The following is a 22080-nucleotide window of genomic DNA, read 5'->3' on the forward strand; positions in this document are numbered from 1 at the left end:
TCCAACATGTTCATTTATTTAAAAGCAATGGTTTTACCTTTGAAAAGCAGAGGGAAAAGGAAGAAATTTGCTTCAATCTAGGAAACCCTGACTGCTCTGTCTAGGCAAACTTCATCAGAGTAGAGCCAGAAAGACAGTTAAAATGTGACTGCTTAGACATGCTTTTTTCTTTAGTTTTGGTAAACAGAGCTTACCATGTTTCTTCAATTGGTTTCAATCAAGCCTTAGAGACATATTCTTCTCAGAAAACTTTTTAGATGGAAACAGTCTGATTCCCAGATATATAAAATGAGATATAATTAGAGTTTCACATTTTACATGTACACTATAAATCATGAGTTATTAATGTTTCTTTAACTTATCAGCATCTAACTTAAAAGGCTTAATATTATTCTGTTAGAATGGCATTAGTGCTTTATACCTCAACATAATTGGATGAAGTCCATGGAAACAGATATAAAGACCTTCATGTGATTTTTATCAGTTAATGCTCAATTTTGTACATCATAAATTCCTGCAGTGGTTTGACAAAATAAATTTGAGTCTCGGTCACCCAAGTACTTTATAAAAGTGCTCATTTGATGGGCCCCGCATATTCATGTTCTCTTTGGTTCAACAGATCGCTCATATGGTTTTGAACAACAGTACTCTGCTTCTCCATGGAAAATCGCAAAATGTTTATCTCAACTAGAAAACATGATGATATTCAATTATTACAGTCAGATTCTTTGTGAATGGAGAAAGATTTCAGAGTTTAGTGTTCTACGATATATTATCTTGAGATTTTGGGAAGATTCTAAGTGGTAGTAGCTGGATTGTAGAGCAGGCTTTGGCTTTGTCAGAACTTCCTCCAGTGTTTGATGGAAGGAAGGTGGGGAAGGTTGATTTTGCAGTAGTTTCTCACATCTTTACTATGTTTTGATTGATGCAAATTCAGAGATGCATAAAATTAATGAATATCTTCATGTATGTGTGTACTGTGTACATGACCTACAAGAGCCCAGGTAACTAATTTTTGAGTCTCATATTGCAACATACTTAAGTTGCAAATCAGAAAATCTATATTCACATTGCCAAAGCTTTGCTAAAGGCTCTGTGGTTTCTTGATTTCCTGTGAACTAGTTTCACAGTGTGACAATGTTAAAGTAGTATATGAAAATCTTTCGTAGTCTCACCTAAGTCTTCACATTTGAATTTTAGTGGAATTTACTTAATACTGTGAATGATTGCCCATCCAGTCTCATCTGTCCATTAATTCAACCACCCACTCACTCAAAGAGCAATTAGGGAGTGTCTGTCCTGGCATCATCGTGGGAAATAGAAATACCATGGAAAATAATTTTCATATCCTTGACATGAGTTTATAATCAAAGTGAGATAGGCTCTACATACATGAAGTAACCAGAAGAAATCAATGAGAACACTTGAGATAATGTGGTATTATTTTTTCTTTCCAGGAGGTAGGGCAGAGAATGATGAAAAAGGAAATTGCATGTTTTATAATCAGAACTCTCAACTGTACAGCATAGAAATTGTGAATGATCAAAGTGGCCCATTGAAGTACACACTGGGAACTTTCTTTGTATTCCATGGAGCTAGTTTTGAATGGCTTTGCAGATTTGTAATAAGAATTCAAGGAAGGAGGGATTTAAAATATAATATTCAAATAGGAAGTTGCTTGTTAAGTTCTAAGTTGCAGCCATTTAGAAATTATTCAGCACCTTCAGTATGCATTGTGCAGGCCTCTGGGAAGATTGCAAGGTGAGTCATAAGGAACACAGTAGTGAGTAGTGTAGAGTCTAGAGATCACTCTCAGCTCATCGCTTATAGCTGACTGTGGCCCTTGGGGAGCCCTGCAAAGAATGGGAACTATTTGCATATGTTGAGATGCGTGGAGGGGCATTTGGGTTGGAAATCACAATGTGGTATCATGATTTTGTATTGGTTCAGAATAACAGGATATGCATGGGAAAACTTGATAAGTATGGCTTAGTGATTTAATAAAGTTACTGAATTTTAAATGTAGACTGAGGCGACATCCAGGGGTGGGGGTGGGGAGTAAAGTCTCTAGTATTGCAAATTGATTTCACCTCCATACCAAGTCTAATCACTTGCTACTACTGTGTTGCACAGGATTCTGAAGCCAAATCTGATATTAAACATGAAAGATGATTGTGATTATTAACAATGTCTGATATGCTGTTGGTACATTTGTCTAGTATTTAAAATCACTATTTTAGTTAAGAGGGAGTCAAATGATTTTGAAAAAGGGGAATTGTATATATTCAGGACAATAATTCTTGAGAAGCTCTCAAACTGTTACTTTTTTCTCCAAAATTGGTATTCTGAGAACAATGACTTCACTTGGTAAATAAGTTGGGGTAATAGAAATTGATCTATAAATTTCTTTCTTAGGATTTGATAAATACACTGCCATATGAAAGGCTCCTTGATTACAAAAAGTCAAAATGGCTACTAAACACATGAGAAGATTCTCTTTCACACACACACACATTATTTACACTCATGCACACATATATTTGGTATCAATCTCAATTTTATTGATTCTGTGATCTAAAATTTAAATAAAGTTAACTTTAGTTTTAGTTCTAGTTAGTCATAAAGTCATAAACAGAATCTTCCTCAAACGTAAGTGTATCTAACTTCTATTTTTTTACCATTCATTTGGGCAACATATACTGGACATCTATTATGTGGCTATGTGGCAGGTACTGTTCCTGGTACTGGAGATCCAGCAAGAAAGAAAACGAAAAAAAAATCGCTACCCATTTGGGACCTATATTATAGTGATGGAGACAAAAATCAAGGTAAATACATAAAATATATAGTAAATTAGATGATTTTAAAATCTAAGGGAAAAAAACTAAGTCAGGAAAAGGGGAGAGTATGTGTGCTTGTGAGTTGCAAAGGGTTCTGAAAATATACATGTGGAAGGAAAGAAGGCCTCCCAAGAAGGTATATTTGAGTCAAGATGTGGGGGTTGAGCCCTGTGTTGGGCTCCCCACTCAGTGGGGAATCTGCTTGTCACTCTCCCTCTGCCCTGGCCCCTGCTCATGCTGTCTCTCTCTCAGATAAATATGTGAAGGAAACAAGAGATTGAGCTAGTGGCTTTCTGGAGACAGAATATTCCAGCAGAGGAAAGAGCTACTGCAAAGGCCCTTAGGTGAGAGTATGTCAGTCATAGTCCCGGGACAGCAGTGGACAAATGGAGGGAGTTGTAAGAGATGATGTGAGAGAGAGAAAAGTAGGTAATCCTGCACTGCTTTGTAGCTCAGCATGTTGGCATGTTCACTGGGTGAATTAGAAAGCCATTGGAAGGTTTCTAATGGAGTGTCTATGCAAGAAGCTACAGCCTTCAAGAAGATTACATGCAATGTGTATATAACATAACCTTATAAAGAGCTGCTAAAGATCAATAAGAAAAAGACAAAAACCAGGTAAGAAATGGAGCAAAATGAGAGGCGCATCTCTCTGACTCCTAGGCTGAGGATATAGGGGAAGGGGATGGACCAGAAGCCAGGAGTGCTTGGGCTGATATTACAGTCAAGCTGGAGGAGGAATAGTGGAGGTAAGGGCTGGAATCACAGCTCTGGGAGTATCAAGCAGAAGGCAAACACTCGATACATTTTCAAAGTCGAGTTTACAGGATTTGCTGACTGTTTGGATGTGTGGTATAAAAGAATCTAAGAAATCAAGGATGACTCCACTGGTTTTGGCCTGATCACAGAAACGTTCCTTTAATAACGATGTGTTTGACTTCCTGTTTCCAGAGCCCTCCTATCCCCACAGCTGAGACCAATAAATTAATATAAACAGACTTAACCAACAGTCTTGGCAGGACCTCTTGGTCCAAAAAACAAGAGGGATTCCAGAAAGGGGCAGTGCAGAGGCATCTATCAGTCTCTTACGCTGGTGCAGCTCTGACTTTGAATCCTGAACCTGTGCTTCAGATTTTGTCTTTTGCTGTGTCCCTTTGGCCTCTGAATGCCCACTTCTGTCATCTGGGATAGGAATGTCACTCTTTACTCAGATACTTAAGTGCAAAGAGGTTCTGCTCTAGTACCTCACCACCTGATACCTGCTTCCCAAATCCTCGATGCCAACCACCTGCCTGTCTGGTTTTCCATCTGTTTCCTGTTGCCAAATCCACTGCCACAGAGCTCTGCCTGGATGCCAGGACATCTGCCTGTTGCCTTGGGTTGGACCTCTCTAATGCTGACAACTTGCCCTGCCAGCCTGGACCTTTGCCTGTTACCTGCTGTCACCATCCCCTAGAGCTCTGTGGCTTTTTCCGTGTGTTCAGTTCTTTCCAGTTCTTAAGATAATTCATTCATTTAAGGATTCACTCATTCATACCTGCATTAATGCATTCAAATGAACATTTACTGAGTGCTAATTTTGAGTCATCTATCTGAGACTGTAGATGAAAGGTGAATAATGTGTAGGCTCTATTCTCTATGTCCTAGAGAAGCTCCTAGAATCTAGAAGGACATGGGCTAATGAGGGAGACAGACATGTAAGCAATATTTACAGTGAATTGTGATAATTGCTCTCAATCTCTAATCATCTTTTAAAAATTGAGACATTTTACGGCTACACAAAAAGCATGGTACAGTGTTTTACAGCATGGAATTGGAATTAATCTGATCAAGGCTAGAGTTTCAGCTCTCCCACTCAGTAGCTGAGTGACACTGGCAAGTTAATTTACGTCTTTACTTCAGTTTCTTCGTCTTTGAAATGGGAATAATAACTAGATGCCTTATAGGGTTGTTGTGAGAATTACATAAGATATTCATCTAAAGTGCTTTATCATTGCTGCTGACACATACCAAAGCATAATGTTTTAGCACATCTTCATTTTCTTCTTCCTCCTCCTTCCTCCGTGGCAGTCTAAGTGGGTGCGACAGGAATACAGAAGAATTGTTGTCATGAGGGGGAACTTCTCTGATCCCAGGGGCCAGGGTCAGAAGTCCAGGGCTCTCAGAGTGCCCTGTACAGATTTGAGTCATAACGTTCTTTAGGAATTGCCTATGTATTGGATCATCTCCCTCATAAGACTTGCCTCTTGCGGGCAGGTACTTTGCTTGCTCACACCGCAGCCCCAGCATCATACACAGTGCCATGTAGGAAAAAGTGCCCAATAAATATTAAAAAAAAAAAAAAAAAAAGAATGACAAGGTTTCCCAGTGGTGGTGGTGGTGCCTATTAAATTAAATTTGAGAGGAGGAATTCATCACATGAAGTTAGAATTAGAGCGTTTCCAGCATTCAGGAGAGTGTGAGCAGTGTGCTGAGATGGGAGACCCTTGATGTTTTCAAAAAACCTCAGGTCACATGTTGGAGTCATCTATCTTTCTGTCTATGCACCGCATGAGCTTTTGAATTTTGAAAGGTGGGCAGGAGCTAGATCAAAAAGGACCTTATATGTATAATAATGAAAGAGTTTGGACCTTTCTCTGGGATGCAGAGCACAGAATGCTATGAGGTAGGGCACTCGAGGCTTTCCTTACCTTCCTTTCTCAGACTTCTCTCCCTGACCAACAGGGTCTGCTCCAGCAGCACCAAAATGTTTCTCCCACCCTCCCCAACCCCTCCAACACCACAGTGCTTCTGTTTCTTGCTTTGTTTCTTTGCTTATGCTGTTTCACTGCCTGGATTGTCCCCATCGTTCCCTATTACCAACACCCCTCAGTGGACCCGTCCCCTAATGATTATTCATTCTGTAGCCCAAGACTCACCAGCTCCAGAAAATCTCTGGGACTCTCACCCAGTCATTAAAGTTCACATCCATTGAGCACTTACCCTGTGTCAACTACCCTGTTCACTTTGTGCCTATAATTTGATTTATCCATACAACAACCCTATAAAATAGGTACTACTATCCTTTTTTAAATTGAGCAAACTGAGATACTTTCTCATTTTTGGATTTATTTTACATTTTATAGATTCACAAAAAGCTTAAATTATCTCAGGTTAAAGACTGGCTGAGCTATGACACTTGATGTAGGGGCTACAATCCCCGCTATCTTTGAACTTGAACATTACACTTCACTGCTTGACAGGGTCATGTGACCTTTCCATGTCAATGTAACTTTTTTTAGCAGTATCAATTTGACAGAATATTGTTGCATAGTTTCCATTTTACAGTTACAGTTTTAAACCTTTCTGTGTCAAATCCCTTTTTCCCATTCCTTGATGATATTTTGGGCAGATTCCATAATTATCTGGTCACTTTCCATTATTAAGCTCACTCCAGCCCAGTTTAAAATTTTAATTTATTTTTTTTCAAAACTCTTTTTATTTCCATTGCAGGACAGGCTCTTGGCACAAGGGACTTGGAATGAAGTTTGGGCACACTCTGCTCTGTTACTCCCTCCCCCACCTCCTCTAGCCAGGCCTCAGCTCCACTGGGTCGGAGGGAGTCAGGGACGAGAGATGTAGAGAAAAGGGCAAATATGTCTTTATTTAACTGGTTTTGGCCACAGTTCTCTCCTTGTTGGCTGTTTGTGCTTTGGAAACAGACACTAATGGACTACTGGCGTTTTCATTTATATGGCATGTGTCCATATGCTGGCTGGCTGTGAGCACACGCATGAGTTCTTAGGAGGGCTGTGCAAGGGCTTCCGTTGTTCAGCCCCTTATACCTGGGATCCAGCTGCTTGCTGTTCCAGCACTGTGGTCACACTGGTTTCTGTCACTGGCAGTCTCCCCATGGACTCTTGTTGCTAAAGTCTTCTCACCAAGTGGGCAGTCCTCTTGGCTGGGACTCCAGCAAGTTGACTCAAAAACAGGTTAGGTTTCATCATGTCCACACAATCATGAGAAATTCACACAACCTTGCTCTTCTAGGGGGTAGAAAATGCAAGAGACCACACTGCCACCATATCTCTCTGCCCTGCCATCCATTCATCCATCCATCCAGTCATGGCACTGGTAAGTATATCTACAACCCAAGCAGATGCCTATTCAGAGCACTGAAGGAGATGCTCCTTTTGTGGCAAACATGCCTAGTTTATTGCTTTTGTCTTAAAAATATTTTATGTATAAAATACATCATTCATGATAAAGTTTAATAAACACTAAAAAACAACCACCATGTATTTATCATTTTGAGAATTAAAACATTTCCCAGTACCTCAGAATTCTGAGGATATTTGGACTCTGGATTTTGTGTTAATTCATTCTTATACATTAAAAACACATAATTTTAGTACACATATATTATATTTATTTTCTATTACTGATATAACTAATTATCACAATCTTGCAGCTTAAAACAATACAAATGAATTATCTTATAATTTTGTGGGTTTGGAATCTGATGTGGGTCTCGCTGGGCTATAAAATCAAGGTGTTGACAGGGCTGCATTCCTTTCTAGATGCTCTAGGAGAGAACCCATCTCTCACTTTTCTAGTTTCCAGAGACCACTCACATTCCTTGGCTCTTGATGTTCCGCCTTTTAAGCCAACGATGTTGCATTTTTCTGACAAATCACACTTTGTCTTCCTTTAAGTGACTTTGTTACTTAGTTTCCCTTCCATTACAGCTGGAAGGGATTCTCTGCCTTTAAGGCTCCATGTAATCAGATTGGACCCACCTGGATAATCTTCCCATCTCAAGGTCCTTAAACACAATTTCAAAGGTGTGTGTTTGTGTGTGTTTACCACGTAAGGTAACATATTCACAGGGTCTGAGGATTATATATGAGGTTAACATCTTGGGAGGGAGCATTATTTTACCTACCACATATATATATTGCTAAAACATATTTTATAAGTTTTGCTTGTTCACACACTTTACGTAAACAGAATTAAATAGGTATTTTTTTCTGTGACTTACTTTTTTTTACTTATATTAGATTTTGGGTTCATCCATGTTGATGCATGAGCTGTACTTATTTTCATTACTACACAGTATTCTATTTTATGAATATGCCATCCCATGATATAATGAATAAATATACCATTTGTATATCTGTTCTAATGTTAATAGACATTTCAGTAGTTTCAAGTTTTGAGCTATTAAGAACATTGCTGATATGAATATTCTTAGAAATATTTCCTATGATTTGTGTGAGCACATATTTCTTTAGAGTTATATTTAGATGTGAAATTAAAGGCATTTCACATATTTCATTTTCCATATTTGCTCCTGAGAAGCCAACTGTCACTCTATTAATCATTTTACTTTTATATTATCTATCTTTTCTCTCTGAGTCCTCTTAAGCTCCTCTTTTTGTCTTTATTCCCCTACAGTTTCACTACAATGTTGGTGTAGATTTCTTTTATTTACATGCTTGGAATTTTTTGGGTTCTTAAAGCTGAAAAAGACTAAAAGCAATTATGATAATTATTTCCTCCAAAAAGTTAGGGGAATAAAAGTTAGCAGAGAAAGAAATTACTTAAATGTAAGCAGAACGAATTGAACCAGAATAAATAATAAAGTAAAACTGATTTTTTGAAAAGCTGATAAAATCAATAAACCACCAGTAAAATTAATAAATAAAGGTGAATAAAGTGCAATTTATTGCACTTTATTGAGTGTTATTCCACTCAAAATAAGGAATAACAAGGAGGAAATAACTATCAGAACAGAAGGAAGTTGTATAAGTCACAAAATATTAATTTTTTTAGAGGGAGCAGGGATGGGGGTGAGGGGGTAGGAGGGGCAGAGGAGAGAGTGAATCTCATGCGGGCTCCATTCAGCTCAGCTCTCTGGGAGCCCACCTTTATGCTCAATCTCATGTCCCTAAGATCATGACCAAGCTGAAACCAAGAGTCAGATGCTTATCCAACTGAGTCACTCAGGTACCCCACAATAGATTAGTTTCTACTATTTCTTCAACTTTTCTTCCTCTCATTTTCTCCCCACGTCTCCTGGAAACTCAGTTTCGTGTTTGTAAAATTAGTGAACATTGCTTACATTTTCTATTCAGTTTCTTTGATTCTTTTATTTCCTCCCTCATTATTTTGGATAATTTGCATCAGTCAACCTGTGTGTAAATTCACTGCACTTTTTTTCTGCAGTGTTCATTGGGCTATTAAGCCTATCTAATTACTTTTGATTTCAGGTGGTGTATTTTTCAGCTCCAGAATTTCTAGTGTATCTTTATTTTTGTGGTTTCCATTTATTTGTTGAGATTTACCATGTTTACCCATTCTTTACCTTTTGCTATAATTTATATGCATTAGTATTTTCAAAGTCCTCATCTGCTAGATACAGTATCTTGATATTGCAGGTCCTTTTTCCTTGAATCTTTGTACCTTTTGTAATGCTTAATTTCATATCAGAAGTATATAAAATAATAGTGGAGATGAAGTTATACCTTTTTTGGATAGTACTTTTCCAGACAGTGAGAGCTATTTCCTATGTCTGGCAGCTAAAATGAGGGGATAACCAACTTTAATAACATTGGGATTATCTATCTCCTATTAGCCCAATCCCTCCACCACCATGTGAATCTCACTGATTTTGCCCTAGTCCAGCGTCATTTGGGCCATGCTGTTGAGCTGCAAGGCCCAAGGTTCCAGGCCTTGTGAGAATGTCAAGTTGCATGGGTTCTTTCTGCATTTTAAGCCTAGCTTTCCTTCTCTTTCTTTCCACAAAATTAGTAGTTACAGTCAAGAAGAACTGTCAGATTAAGAAAATTATTAAGAAAAAAATGTAATGTTAAATCAATGAAATAAGTTTCTACCTTAAAAAGCTAAAAAAAAAAAAGGAAAAGAAAAGAAAAGAAAAATGAACCAAAAGTAAGAAGAAAAGAAATAATAAAGTTTAGAGAGGAAATCTAGGAAAGAGAAAACAAATAAGGAATACCTACAAAGGCAAGAGCAAGTATTTTGAATTCATCAATAATATCAATAAACCTCTACTACTAAGTCTTTAACAATGAAAAATTAGAGGAAACATAATAACAAAAATTGATAGGGAAAATTGATAGGTACCATTTCAGTTCCCAAAGCAATTAAAAGGATAATGAAGGAATATTATGAATGATGTTTTCCAGTAAATTTGATAGCTTTGATGAAATGGTCAAAATCATTGAAAGACAGAAAATAATCATGCATAAGGAGAAATAGAAAATCTGAATCTTCCTATATTATATAAAGGAATTTAATTTGTAATTAAAATATTTCCTACAAAAAAAACTCTGCCCAGGTGGCTCATTGGTGACTTTTATAAACACTAAAAAAAGAAATAATTCCAAATTTATATGAATACTATCAGAAAATAGAGGAAGACACTTTCTGACTAATTTTATGAGTCTAGAATAACCCTTCTTTTGACCCAAAAGGAAAATTATATTAAAAAAGACTATTATAGGGATGCCTGGGTGGCTCAGCAGTTGTGTCTGCCTTAGGCTCAGGGCGTGATCCCTGGTCTGTGGATGAGTCCCACATTGTGCTCCCTGCGAGGAGCCTGTTCTCCCTCTGTCTATATCTCTGCCTCTTTCTCTGTGTCTCTCATGAATAAATAAATAAAATCTTTTAAAAAAAGCAATTATATACCAATAGCACTCATTTAAATATAAACAAAGTTCTTAACAATGTAATTGATATATCTAATCTATCAATACATAAAAGGATTGTGCACATCATAAATACTGGGTCTATTTCAGGAATGCAAGTTTGCTTTAGCATTAGAAAAATAAACATAACTCACCATATTATCAGAATAAAGAAGAATGAAACAAATAATCATCTAAATAAGTTGCAAAGAAAGTATTTCGCAAAATGTAACACCCATTCATGATAAAAACTCTTAGCAAACAGGAAACAATAAAGTACTTCCTCAATGTGATGAGGAGAGCCTGACAAACACAGTGAATTATATGTAATGATGAAATATTAAATGCTTTCCCTGAATATCAGAAATAAAACAAGGAAATTCACTCCTGCCAGTTTTATTTAATATTCCACTGGAGGTTCTACTTAGTGCAATAAGTGATTAAAAAAAATGAAAGGCACTGAAAAATGAAAGCTATGAGGTTTGGAAAGAGGAAACAATGTTTATGTTTATTTGTTGATGACAGGATTCTGTACATAGTAAATTTAGAGGAAAAAAATTAAAAATCAACTAGAATTAATAAGTGTATTTGGCAAGGTATGAAGATGCAAAATCATTTTTGGAATAATACTTGTATTGTATTTTGAATGCAGTTTTTATACATTTCATATGAAAATACAAAGGACTGAGAATACACAAACCAATCTTGAAAAAGAAGAGTTCCAAGATTTACAATGCCTGATTTTTTTCTTTTAAAGATTTTATTTCCTTATTCATGAGAGACAGAGACATAGGCAGAGGGAGAAGCAGGCTCCCTCCAGACAACCTGATGCAGGACTTGATCCCAGGAACCCGGGATTGTGACCTGAGCCAAAGGCAGATGCTCAAACACTGAGCCACCCAAGTATCCCTATAACACCTGACTTAAAACTTAGTATAAAGATACAATAATGAAGACATACTATTTGCTTAAGAATAGTCAGTCAGGGGCACTTGGATGGCTCAGTCCATTAAGCTTCTGCCTTGGGCTTAGCTCATGATCCTGGAGTCCCTGATCCAGCCTCACATCAGGCTCCCTGCTCAGCGGGGAGTCTGCTTCTCCTTCTGCCCCTCCCCTTGCTTCTTCTCTCTCATTCACTCATTCCTAAATAAATAAATAAACAAATAAATACAATCTTTAAAAAAAGAATTAGTCAATGACGTGGAATGAAGAATTCAGAAACAGATCTACATTTTTACAGTTAAATAAGTTTCAATAGAATTGCCAATGCAATTCAGTGGGGGAGAGGAATAGTGTAAAATGTACTATGCCAGATATTCATATTGAAAAAGAAAAGAAGGGATCCCTGGGTGGCGCAGCGGTTTGGCGCCTGCCTTTGGCCCAGGGCGCGATCCTGGAGACCCGGGATCGAATCCCACATCGGGCTCCCGGCGCATGGAGCCTGCTTCTCCCTCTGCCTGTGTCTCTGCCTCTCTCTCTTTCTCTCTGTATGACTATCATAAATAAATAAAAAAAAAAATTTAAAAAAAAAAAAAAAAAAAAAAAAGAAAAAGAAAAGAAGCTTGACTATCACGTCAGTCCATATTTTAAAAAATTTTATGAAATAGATAATCCTAAAAGCTAAAATTGCACGGTTGCTAGAGTTTTATGGATCTACAAAACTTAGTAATCTTTTGTATGAAAACAGAAATGATAAATTGCACATCATCAAGACTTCTTTTTTTTTTTTTTTTATCATCAAGACTTCTTTTTATCAAAAGTCACAGTACAAAAGTGAAAATTCAAGTCATAGTTGGGAAGAAAATATTCAAAATGCATATATCTGACATATATGTCTATCTAGAATCTATATCAAAAACTCCCAAAAATCTATAAGAAAAACAACCTGAGTAAAATGGATAAATTATTTGAACAGAATCTTTATAAAGAAATATTATAAGTAGTCAATAAGCACACAAAAATGTATGAATGTCATTAGTCATCTGGGAAATGTAAATTGAAACCACAACGAAATGGTTTATAACTGCAAACGAATGTAAATCAGCATATGACCACAAGAAAAGGTAAAATTAAAAATTCTGAAATTGTCAGATTTTGAAAAGGATTTTGAGTCAAAGGGACTCACATACATTGCTGGTGTATAAAATGGTACAACCAGTTTGGAAAACTCAATTCTTTATAAAGCAAAACATACTTATCCCCAAGACTCAATAATTCCATATTGGATATTTACCCAAGGGAAATGAAAACCTATTTGTAGGAAGGTTCATGAATGCCATAGCAGAATTATGCATAATAATCACAAATTGGAAAAAATATTTCCTCAATAGAAGAGTGAATAAGTGGTATGTTCATAGACTAAAGCACTAAAAATAAAATAATTAATAAAATAAGTACAAGATATCAATGCATGCAACAACATGGATAAAACTCTAAAAACATTTTATCAAGTGAAAGAAGCCAGTCTCATGTGGTTCTATTTTTATGAATTTCAAGAACAGTGGCTACTTCTGCTGCAAATTGGAAAATTTGACTCTCATGTTTTTTTGGTAGGTAGATATCAGTGTTAGGCACTTTTTTGAATGTAGCTTTTAGCATTATAAAATGACCTTTATTTGACTTGTTTATTATTTTTTTTACTTCATTCCTTCTACCTCAAGATATTGTTCACAACATTATTTTTGCATTGCCTTGCATAATTTGCTTATTCTTAAATTTTTAACTTTACCAAAACCCTTTGTTTTAGGTACGACAAAGTATTGGGTTTTGCTGTGTAAGTAATCTGAATGTTTTAATAAGTGATTTAAGCTCATTTACATTTACTTAATCACTGATATTGTTGGTTTCAGTTTGTTATCTTGTTTTATAATATATTTTCTATATGGCTTAATATTTCAACTAAAAATAAGTGTCCTTTTAAAATCTTTTCTGTTGGTAATTCTTTCAGGATACAGGAAGTTGTGATTCAAATTTTGTAGTTTTATTTATACTATTTTTATTTTTTTAAAAGATTTATTTATTTATTTATTTATTTATTTATTTATTTATTTATTCAGAGAGACACAGAGAGAGAATGAGAGGTAGAGACACAGGCAGAGGGAGAAGCAGGCCCCATGCAGAGAGCCCGACATGGGACTCTATTCAGGGTCTCCAGGATCATGCCCTGGGCTGCAGGCGGCGCTAAACCGCTGCGCCACTGGGGCTGCCCTATACTATTTTTATATTACTCTTAATCATCTCTCTTTTTAGATTCTGTTTGTATCTAAGACTAAAGTTAGTTTCTAATTTGCCTTGACCTTCCAAGTTTAATCTTGAGCATTATTTTGGTGTTAATCTCTATTCTCCAAATTACTTAAACTTCTACTGCCTTAATTATCCTAAAATATACTGTTAAGTCATATATATTTCAAGTCTTACATATACTTCAGCTTCTATTACTTAACTTATTAGCTTCAGATAATATTCTTTTGCCTCTAATTAAGTCATCTGTGGTAATCTGTGGGTTTATTTCATTATCCATGATATTTCTAAGTTGTAATTTTTGTTAATGATTAAACATGTAAAAACTCTATTTTTTTACCCTTATTCCTGTGTTTCAGTCTTAGTTCTATCAAGTTAAATATTTGCTAAACTTTCTACAAATATTTTGTGTTTGAATCTCATTCTTTTGTAGATTCATCATGAAATGATTATAGGAATGATATTCCTTGAGATCTTCCATATTTATAGCTGTTTGCCTTTGGCTTTTATGTTGAAGACAGGTTTGGCTATAACATAAAATTCTTGTCTCACATTTTCTCTCCTTTAAAATCTTTTTTTTTTAAAGTTGCTACATTCTTTTTCTAACATAGAAGTTGCTTTGGAGAGTTCTCATATTAATTTGAGAGTTGTTCTCTTATAAGTGATTTTGACTTATTGTTTGGAAACTAAAGGGATCCTCCCCCCTTTATAAAAAAAATAGTAATTTTGGCTTACAGTATGGCCTGAAGTTGATCATTTCTGGTCAACTTTCTCAGGTACACAGTGTGCTCTGTTCTTTACTATTCTATTTCAGGAAATATTTTCCAATCATGGTTTTAAATATTTGTTTTTTCCATTACTTTGGTTTTCCTCTTTGAAGACTTCAATTATATATGTGGTTTTCTTATTTTCTGTCTTCAATGTCTATCACATTTCCTATACCCATTTCCTATGGTAGCTACAATAAATTATCACAAATTTTGTGAGTTAAAACCACACAAATTTATAATTTTAGAGTTCTGGATGTCAGAAGTTGAGACTGGCTGGTTTCTGTTCCATCTGGAAGCTATAAAGAGTCTATTTCCATCTTTTCCAGCCTCTCAAAGCTTCTTGCATTCTATGGCTCATGGGCTCCCATCACTGTGACCTCTGCTTCTGTTGTCACGTATTCTCTGACTTTGACACTCCTGCCTCAGTCCCATAAATACTCTTATGATTGTAATGTATCCATCTGAGTAATCCAGGATAATTTCCCCATTTCAACATCTCTAACTTAATCACAACATCAGGGTTCTTTTACTATGCAAGGCAATATTTTTACGGGTTCCTGGGATTAGGATGTAAACATCTTTGGTGGAGGGCATTATTCTGCCTACTACACACACATTTTTCAAATCCTGGATTTTTAAAAATCATTTTCTTTATTTCTGTCTGCTTTCCCCTCAATTTTCTTCTTTCTTGTTCCTATTTCCCCTACTGTGTCTTTTTTAGTATTTCTTTACTCTCCTGCTTTTCTAATTTAGCGTTATTTTACAACATATTATTTTATTTTTTCCTAATTCTTTATTGATACTTAATATCAGTGAGGGTGACAAAACATGAGAGACACCTAACTCTGGGAAATGAACAAGGAGTAGTGGAAGAGGAAATGGGTGGGGGGTTGGGGTGACTGGGTGATGGGCACTGAGGGGGGCACTTGGCGTGATGAGCACTGGATATTATGCTATATATTGGCAAATTGAACTCCAATAAAAAAAATTACGAAAAACCATAAAAAAATTTCTTCTGAGATTTTCTATTTCTTGTGCTGTTTTTATCAAAGCTTTAATTGTTGTCTAATACTGAAATATTACATTTCAGTTTTCATCTACTGTGACCTCATTTTTCTAGTGAGCTCTTACTGTTTGTCTTATTTATTAAGGTCTCACTTATCTTTCCATTGTAATGATTTTGTGTGACATTAGAAAGAGTTTTCTGTTGTTGTTTCTTATGTTTGCATAAGGAACAAAATAAGGTGAGATTTCCTGGGATATTAGGAGAAATGCAGGTTTGGGTGGCTTTCTATGAATCACAGTCTAAGAATTTCTTTTTTGGTTTTTACCAAGAAAGATTAAATATATACTCTCTCTCTGTTAGCCATTTGTTTGTTTCTCAAATCTTTGTCTAGCATAGAAAGAATTTCTACTTCTTGTCCCTGAGGTTCACAAGCCTTGTCTTCCAAAGTACTTCATAGTTCTTAGGATTCCTTTCTGTGAGCCCCTCAAAAATCCTCCCTTCTACTGTCCGCCTCTTTCTCTATTTTTTTCAAATATTTTATTTATTTATTTAGGTATGTATGTATGTATGTATGGGTATGTATGTATGTATGTATGTATGGGAATGTATGTATTTGAGAAAGAGAGAGAGTGCCTGCCTGCAAGCATGAGCCAGAGAAGGCAGAGGGAGAGGGAGACGAAGAAGCACACTCCCTGCTGAGCACAGAGCTTGATCCCAGGACCCCAAGAACATGGTCTGAACTGACATCAGAAGTCTGTTGCCCAACCAAGCCACTCAGAAGACCCTGTACTGGTTTTTCTATCTGGTTTTCTGGAGATGTTTGGGAGGTTTAAAGCAACTGCATTGCTGACATGGTGTTACAGAAATCCTGACATGCATTTCAAGAGAATCACTATAGTTACTGTGTTGAGATTAGACTATAGGAGAATGATAAGGAAGCAGGGAGAGTAATTGCTTCACCACTGCAGTAACCTAAGTGATAGATGAAGATCACTTGGATGATGATTATCAAAGTTCAATTCTGGATGTTTTCTGAAGGCAGAGCTGTAAGATTCACTGATGGATTGGAGGTTGGATGTCAAGGAAGAAAAGGAGGTAGAACATTTGGAGGGAAATAGTTGTCCTTAACTGGGATGTAGAAATTGTGGCTACATCAGACTGAGTGATTGAGTGTCACGTTAGGTTAGGGTTAGGCTGTGCTGCAATAGTAAGCCATGAACTCAATTTCCTGCATAAGGAATAAGATGGCAGCAAGCTGACTTCCTTCATCCTGTAGCTCTGCCACAGGAGTACTTTATCTTCACTTTTGTCAGAGGAGGACGAAGGGAGCTGGAGGACCATGCAGGTGGTGACAGGTGCTGTTGCTTCTCCTTTCTCTCTCTACTTTTCCTCTTATTCCACCTCTTCTTCTTCCTCCTCCTTCTCCATTTCTATTTAGTTTCCCCACAAAATTGAAAGTACCATTCATTGCTTCTGTTGGCATCCTATTTGCCAAAACTCAGTTACACGGATCCTCCCTACATGCAAATCAACTGGAAAATTCATTTGCTGCTTACGTGATTTTCCTTTCAGTGAATTTCTGCTTGGATACTTTATTATTTGCTCACTGTTCTATGTGTAGGAATTCTTGATACACTTTGATAAATAATTTTTTGTATGTTATATATGTTTCAAATATCTCCATTGTCCAAAGCCTGCTTTTTAACCTTCCTTATAGTTACTTTTGTCATTTGTGATGTATTAATTTTGCAGTATATTTTTCTTTATGATTTGAGCAGCCTATATCTTGCTTAACAAATTTCTTCTTGTCTTGACATGCTAAAGATATTCTACATTTCTTTCAAAGAGTTTTAAACTACTTACCTTGTTTTTTATACTTGCTTATTTAAATTCATCTGGGATCATATTATATTTTCCTATCTGACCTAATTCATGATGCCATTCCTGTCATAGAGGAAGCTTTCCTTTCAGTGCAGGTTTACTTGTTTGTTTGTTTTCATTGTTTCCAATTTTTATTTCCACTGATATATTTGTCTTTCTCTGTGCAATAAAATATTTAGTTGCCATAACTTCAAAATAACCCACAATTCCTCATTTTGTTGTTTATTCTTTAATTTCTTAGTTATTTTCTATTTTCATATGCTTATTTTAAATATGTACTTTAATACCAGTTTGTCAATTTTAAGCAGAAATCTTGCTACATTGAGTTGAATTACATTGATTTACAGATAAATTTAGATAGACATGAACTATATACCATATTGAATCCCCTGTTTTACATTTGCTTATCTATTTGTATTTTATGCCTTTAGATAATATTTTCAATTTTGTCCCTATAGGTTTTATTCATTGTTAATTTGGTTATTTCTAGGCTACTTGTACACTTATTTCTATTGGGACTAGGCTTTTTTATTTCATATTTTCTTTTTAGATCCCGAAATAATTACAGGACCATTATTTTATTGTGTATGTTGTATATACATGTATCTAATTACTTGCTGGACTGTTAAAAATTATATTTTATCCGAAATATTTGGTTTTTGGTAGAGATTATAATTTTTGCTAATAATTTCTTTATTCAGTTACTTTCTGTAAATAAACAGCTTAGAAAAGTGCCTGATAACAGTAAGGGCTTAATAAATGTTAGTATTATAATTGTTTTCATTACTATTTTTTAATTTTTGGTATGCAAATGCACTCACTACCTGCAAACAATGACACATTTTCCTATTTTATTTCACGTTAATATTTCATTTATTCTTCTGTTTTATTGTGTTAGTTTGGAATATTGTAAGTAATGGTAGAAATGTATATATATTTTAATATGAGGCAACTTTTGCTGCCAAGGCTGGCAAATTCTTTTATCAGGTTAGGAAGTTAACTTCTGTTGGTTATGAGCTTTGAAACAATCATGAATATGAGTTGATTTTAAAGAATGTTACTTTTTTTTTTTTAAAGATTTATTTATTTTAGAGAGAGAGAGACAGCATGGACAATAGAGAACAGTGAGAGGAGCAGAGGGGGGAGGAGAGGAGAATCCTCAAGCAGACTCTCTACTGAGCATGGAGCCAGTCGTGGGTCGTGGGGTGGGATCCCAAAACCCTGAGATCACAAACTGAGCTGAAACCAGGAGTCCACTGCTTAACTGACTGAGCCACCCAGGTCCCCATGGAGTGTTACTTTTGCATCTATTTTTTAAAAAAGATTTTATTTTGTTTATTTTAGGGAGAGAGAGAGCGTGTGTGAGCAGGAAGAGGAGAAGCAGATTCCCCCCTGAAGTGCAGAGCCAGATGCAATGCAAGGGGGGGCTCCATCCCAGAACCCTGAGATCATGACCTGAGATGAAATATTTTGAAGTCACTGTGAGGTTATTTGGAACTTTAAGTACTGGAAGATGGGAAGAGGTGAATGTTGAAAAACCAAAGGGGCAAACCAGGTAGAGAATGTACATCGGCTCACTCAACACCAATTCCAGCTCCTCCCCACCCTTCTTGAGCTCATCTCCCAGTACTGCAGTGTCTGGAAATGAAATTTGTGTATTAACATACCAAAAGGAAAAAATGAACATTTTCAATAGATGCAAAAGTAGGGGCACTTGGGTGGCTCAGTCAGTTAAAATAAAGGCAAGCATAGCCTTCAAAATGCTACTGCCTAACATAATGGATCCATTCCTGCATCAACAAAAACAACCTTCTTTCTGAAAGCAATTGCACAAAGTCTCATCAGATTCTGCATTAATTTCTGGTTTATGTTCATTCTTCTATTGGTTCATAACTCAGCAGCATCTTGATATCCTGTAATCTCTGCACTAAAATATCATTACCATCATTACCCACACATCCTGTATAATATCATTGGTAAGAATAGAGATTGGGAAAAAAAACCCAGAGTCATATACAAATAAGAATATAGCAGCACGATGCAAAACCGTAGGTGATTGTTGTAGTCATCATTTATAAATGTCACAAAGTCATATATGATATAGAATAATTTCTTTCTTAACTACTCATTTCACATTTCCTTTGCTTTTGACCAATACCTTCACTGAACAGTTTCTTTAGTTGACAGGTGACTTGAAATTTATTCCTGGGAATTTTGAACTCTTGATGATCCTGCCTGTACTAGGCTGCTGAATTAATGTCCTTCTCTTGTACAATCACATGTGGGTGAACTACTAGGGATCCAGTAGGATTCCCTAAATAATATGCATTCTCCTCCTTGTCTCCAACCATACATCAGCACTCCTAGCTCCCCTTAATAGTAAGAATCACATACCTGAGACAACACAACAATGAATATAGTTGTTTGACACTCTCCCTACTTGAAGGAATTTTCATTCCCATTGTCCTTCAGGACCGCCTTAAATGGAAAACAGAGAGCCATGATAATCCAATTTTGTGTGGATATCATGAAGAAGCATCTGTAAGCCAGGCTTAACATTTTTCCTTCTCAGCCATCCAGTCAGAGGGAATTCCAAATAAGGCTCAGGTGTTTGCTGAGGACTAAGTGATGTGCAGCAGGAACAGGCATCCTGGAATGTGAATATCCACTTGATGTTACTGTGTAGTAAAGACCTACCAAAGCCTGAGAAAATATGCACCCCTTCCCTTTGGCATGTCTGTTGGGCATGTCTCTTGTTGGTGGATTGGATGATACACTTGATAATATTCTGCTCAGGTCACTTAATTTGTTGGTGTCCCTTTCTCTAAGGCCAATCCCTATCAGAACTTAATAGCAAGCCCAAAACTGTTTCTCAAAAAGAGAAAAGTTACTTGTTAGGACAGGCATGGTTTCTTCCCCAGCTCCTACTGTGATTTTTGCATTTAAGGCCTCCCCCAAGATTCTTACAGCCATTTGTTCAGTCACAGATAATTTGAGCACTGTTGGGTCCATTGATTGTCATAGGTTAAATGGCTGCATATTTTGTACTGTCCTTATTGAAAAGTATTCTAATCCTTTACCCTTGAATATGGAACAGCTTATTCATTTGCTTGATTGATAACATATGACAGAAGTGATACACAGCCAACTCTGAGCTCAACCTTTTCTTTTAAATTTATTTTTAATTTTTAAAAAGATTTTTATTTAATTATTCATGAGAGACACAGAGAGAGAGAGAGAGAGACACACAGGCAGAGGGAAAAGCAGGCTCCCTGTGGGAGCCCGATGCCAGACTCAGTCCCAGGATCCCAGGATCATGCTCTGAGCCAAAGGCAGATGCTCAACTTCTAAGCCATCTAGGCTCTCTGAGCTTAGCCTCTTAAAGGCCTGACAGATTCCACTTTTTGTAGTTGAAACCCTAAGCAGGCTTGTGAGAAATTTGACCACCCTGGATCTGTCATGCTGTGGGGAAGCTCAAGTTACATGGAATGATCATAGGAAGTTTACATACGTAAGGGGGAGTTCTTTCCTGGAAGCTGGAGAAGATGGATGAAAATAAAATCTTGAATATCAGCTCCAGGGGTTATTTGTATGAAATATCAAATAATAAAATAAAATAGGATATAATGAAAGATACAGTTTAGCATGTTCATTACCATACATTTTGTATCTAAAAATAAAACCCAACAATACATTTAGACATATTCCTGTTCAAAATATCTATACCCACTTATCAAGAGAAGATAGAAGTATTTGTGTATGATGGACACTTAGAAACAGCATTATTTTTATTTCCTTTATTTATGGCCAATGAGAACTCCAGGAGATGTACTATTGTTGATCAAAAAATCCAAGCACTCCTCTTTGCAGAGAATGCTTTAGATTTTAGTAGTCAGTAGACTTCTTATCACAGCCACTTGCTCTCAGATATGCTTTTGAAGGATGTGTGTGTGTGTGTGTGTGTGTGTGTACTCACATATTCCTTAGGATTTCTCAGATACCACATTTAGCTGTGGAGCAGAATCCCTTTATCACTTAAATGCTTTCCTCCTTGCAACTGAGAGGGAGTAAATGATGAAAAGCTCTCACTTGAGAGGTTCTTGCTTTTGCTCTGCAGGGCTTGTGGTCACACTTAACAAAAAGAATTGAGATGGAACTTCCTGACTGATAACACCCTTAGCTGAGTGTCAATTACGGGTCTATTGGGTTGTTCCCGTTCTCCTGGGCATGGTTAGGTGCACTCTAACAGAACCCAGGAGGTCATTGTAGATTGTGCTCCATCACCCCATTTTGTGGATAAAGTCCCTCAGATTAGATACAACTTAACCATTTGTTTTAGGCAAACATTACTGAAGTTTACTTTTTTGTGGCTGTTCATTTTCACCATCGTTAGTAAGACCACACATGTTACCTAGGGACTCAAAAGTTTATGAAGTGTCAAGATATCTTTCCTTCTCATTTGTAGCAATAAGTCTAGTTGACCCAAGAGCGCTATGCTTGCCTTTATTTTAATTTTTAGGTCAGCTATTTCTGCCTATTTTCTTTCTTTTTCGGTGAATGTTCTGTCAATTACTTCCCACTATTACTTGAAGAATTGTTAGTAGAGGACATTATTAGGATCTCCTGGGCAATGAATGTTTACAAGCTATTGATAA

The sequence above is a fragment of the Vulpes lagopus genome, chromosome 2, assembly GCF_018345385.1.
Source record: "Vulpes lagopus strain Blue_001 chromosome 2, ASM1834538v1, whole genome shotgun sequence".
In the NCBI taxonomy this organism is placed as follows: Eukaryota; Metazoa; Chordata; class Mammalia; order Carnivora; family Canidae; genus Vulpes; species Vulpes lagopus.